The 4142-nt window shown below is 33.8% G+C and overlaps 1 pseudogene; it reads right to left on the reverse strand.

Moving 5' to 3' along the window:
- Positions 1 to 2425: 2425 nt before the first annotated feature.
- On the reverse strand, positions 2426 to 3683 carry LOC128512583 (tubulin beta-2 chain-like; annotated as a pseudogene).
- Between the last annotated feature and the right edge of the window lie 459 nt (positions 3684 to 4142).

Below are 4142 nucleotides of genomic sequence, written 5' to 3' on the forward strand. Positions count from 1 at the left end.
GTACTCACAAGGGACCGCAAATTAATCAAGACAAAAAAACCAGAAAACTTCTGACCTTGACGTTAACCGAGGACTTCACTTGGTAACAACTTCATATCATCTTGGAAGACAACTTGAACTAGGCCTTTGTCATGATACTGGGTACGCAAACGATCAGGCTGCATATGATATTTGTGGGACAGTTGAATTCAACAACGTCTACATGGAAGCATCTAAGAATATAACTATGGTGATGTTAGGGAATGACATTTTATGGACAGATACACCGACACGCCTGCAACATGCGCTGGATGCTCTTCCTGAAGCCGAACTATGGCTGGATTTTTAACGTCTTGTTATGGGCTGGCCAAACCAAATTCCACTATCAATGCTGCTGAACTGTTATGGAAGTATAACAGTGCCAAAATTCCTCAAAGCAAAATATCATACTGAAAAAAAAAAACTTGTCACAAAAAAGCATTTTTCTGCTTTGAGATTGGAAGCATTTTTCTGCTTTGAGATTGGATCTGAATGAAAAAATTCTTACAGCATTTACACTGCTTGAAATTTTACACACTGCAATGTATTGTGGTTGTATATTTCAACTGAAAATGTAATTCAAGCATTTAAAATTCAATGCAAAAATATTCACCTTACTAAATTGCTGTTCAAACATATATTCCATTGTTAAAAATACAATCTTCATTTTATTTTTCAAGTATTAAAATTCAGGTTGAAAACAATCGCTATTAAATTTCAGGTTGGAAAAATTCAGGTATCAAAATTCAGGTTGACCAAATACGAGTCTTCAAATTCAAGTCGACAAATTCAGGTCGAAAAAAATCTGATCTTCACATCCGGGATATCACAGGAAGAGCAGTGGATTGCCGATTTCTGGGGTCCATGTCAATGCACTTTAAAGTGTGCTCCCTGTGCAGTTTACTTCGCGGAGAACAACTTGCCGATCGGAACGCGGCACTTGTAACTAACTGGCAAGAGGAGAAACGGCTCTGAGTAAGATTGAGCAGGAATTACGTGCTATGAAGAGAATGGACCAAGGGGTAAGTAGAATTAGTTTTATTAATTAACAGGGCAGTACGAGTTATTTTAGTGTACTGTTTATGTATTCATTTTTGCCTTGTTTTCTCCATAGTGATAGTCACTTAGCGAAGTTACGTTCTTTTTTTAGACTAATATCAGCTAACTATCGCGATAGCATGTATAGCGTTTAGCTAGTCTTTACTGTCATGCCCGGTTACTGACTGCAAACACCAGTGTAGCCTTAGACAGGTAACGTTACTAGTTGTATTTTGTAGTTGTCATTAAGCCCCTGAACGTTTTTTAGTAACTCTCAGTTTGCATGAATGGCCATGTTCTTGTAAGTAATGCTGCAACGCTGTAAGGTCATGTACAGTTCGTGTCAACCAATTAGACTATCGTCAAAAGTTATTTCATTTTCAGAATTTTCTTTAAAATGTGAAAATATCATATTTTAGATTTATTATAAATGAAGTCAAATATTTCAAACTTTTTTTTGATGATTATAGCTTACAAAATTCAGTATTTAAAAATAAATAAATCCTAGTATCGGTCAAAAAAAGGTTTCCAATACAGTCCAAATTCTGACAATTATGTTCATTTTAAGCACGTAATACTTAGTTGGGGGTCCTGTAGCTCGAATTACTGCACCAGTGCAGCATGGGATGGAGGCCATCAGTCTGAGGCACTGCTGAGGCGTTACTAAAGATTCAACTCAGTTCAATTTTATTTGTATAGCGCTTTTAACAATTGGCATTGTCCCAAAGCAGCTTTACACAATCAAAAGAATTATTTAAGTTTGTATGGAATTGTAAGATTGTAATGATAGGATTGTAATATGATAAACCATTTATACTACATTCATACTACATTTCACAAGCTTAAAGTTAGCAAAGTTTCTTTTTAGCTTTAAGTATTGTATGTAAGTTTAAATGATTAGGTATGATCTTTTCATTAAAAATAATAATTATTTAAATTTTAATTTCATTATAGGTTATGTATATTACATGTTATATTACATTGACATGTAAAAATTTTTTATTACTATGTGTTCTTTTGGCAGCCATTGGTGTTTTAATATAAGAGATATAATATTAATGATAATTATTATAATCTGTTCTTTGGCAGCTTTAAAAAACATTTCATAAATATTAAACTTTCATACTCAGCTTGTTCTTTGTTGATCACCATGATTAGTATAGAAATTGGGTTCAGCCTAGTTTCCCCCCCCCCATCTATTCTATTAATAATTATCAACAGTAATAGTCCTCTGCAATAGAAGTGATTCAGTGAGCAATAATAGAATGATGGTGATCTTTTTTCTTTTATTAAAAAATTTAACTTTTTTTAATGTTTGTATACTTTTGGGGTTTGGAAGGGTGTAAAGGCATTCTCTTTGGCTCATTCTCTATAGCATTTGTCCTGTACAGGCTGCTCTGTCTGCTGGTAAGGGGGCCAAACATGAAGCAATGAAATGCAGACGAGGTAAGGAGACCATATTCGTAGCTAGTTTTCATTGGTCAGCATTAAGCTACCCAGAAAAACGAAAAGAAGTGGTCACACCACTCATGGTGTTCGAGACAAGCTTGTTGAGATCACTGAACACAGGGTTTGCAATCCCCAAATTGCAGAAATAGATGTTATAAAGTGCATCATTGTCAATGCAGTACATCATATTAGTGTACTCCATTAGTTCATGCACAGACAAAGTGGCATTATAGGCCATCAACACAGTGTGTCTGAATTCAGAAGACATGAGTGTAAACGTGTCAATCATTCGGTCAGGATACTTCTCGCGGATCTTGCTGATGAGCAGCGTGTGTGTTCAGTCGTCTAAAATGCAGCAATAATAAAAATTTATTATTAGTATAAGTGATAAGTACAGATGAATTATTATGTAAATGAACAAAACAAATATAAGGGTTTGCCTTTGATTTCATTAGAAATAAAATGCTTTTTTTTCTTTACAATTTTACTCACCAAAGACGAAGTTGTCTGGGTTGAACATTTCGCCAAGTTGACCAGACCTTACAGAGTCCAAGGTCCCTGGCTCAGCCCGAGGAAAGTACTTTCCACCTGAGGCACCAGAGTACAAACTTTCACTACACTCATCTACATTTGGAAATTAAACCATAACCTTATTGGAAAACATGTGATGCTATAATAGAGCTGAATTTACCAGGGGCTTCATTGTAATACACATTAATCCCCAGCTCCTGGTTGCTGGGATCGTAGAAGGTCATTCCAAAACTAAAACAGCATGAAATCCGATCGTTAGAAATGGTCACCATTTACCAGAGCTTGTTTGTAACATTAGCAAGCTAGTCTAAGCAGCACATTGACATCACTAGTAGTTTGCAGTTAACCATGTATAATTCAAATCAAATAACCTGTTGAGTCAACATAAATATGAATAAATAAGTAAATAAATGAGAAAAACAGTTGTAAAAATATTTAAAGCTATTTTTCAACCCCCGCTAGCACTCTTATTGCCAAGTAGAACCCAGAAATTTCCAAAGACTAAGACCCCTTTTTTTTTATTAATTAAGCAACTGATAACGCAAAGTGTCACAATTATGCAATCATCATGTACTAAACTTACTTGTTTACCGATTTTGTTCTCACACTGACCAACTTGCAAAAAAAACCAAAACAATTTCTCTCATCTTGAAAAAAACAAACAATAAAGAAATTTTAATATATTAATATATAGTTTAATATAAATAATTATTTTATATAAATAATTTTCATTGTATTCTAGCTATTTTCTCAATGTACATATGTTAGCTTGTTTCAAATGTTAGCGTTTATAATAAAAACCTGTAGCATGATTAGCATGTTTTCACTCCTGTTTGCTTACTGGTAAGTGAAAACGTTAGCTAACTTCAATGTTACTTTAGTTAAGCTGAATTTTAGGACACGTGTGGGCTAACGTGTAAGTGAACGTTTATATATATATATATATATATAAATATATATATATATATATATATATATATATATATATAAATATATAAATTTTAAGCTATTTTGGTTGAGGAGAACATCATATAACCTATTTTTTTATATAGAAACAGCGTTTCAGCTGACAGGGTTGTGCTTTGGGTTTTAGCTGCAAAATCTTC

This window comes from Clarias gariepinus, chromosome 24 (genome assembly GCF_024256425.1).
Source record: "Clarias gariepinus isolate MV-2021 ecotype Netherlands chromosome 24, CGAR_prim_01v2, whole genome shotgun sequence".
NCBI lineage: Eukaryota > Metazoa > Chordata > Actinopteri > Siluriformes > Clariidae > Clarias > Clarias gariepinus.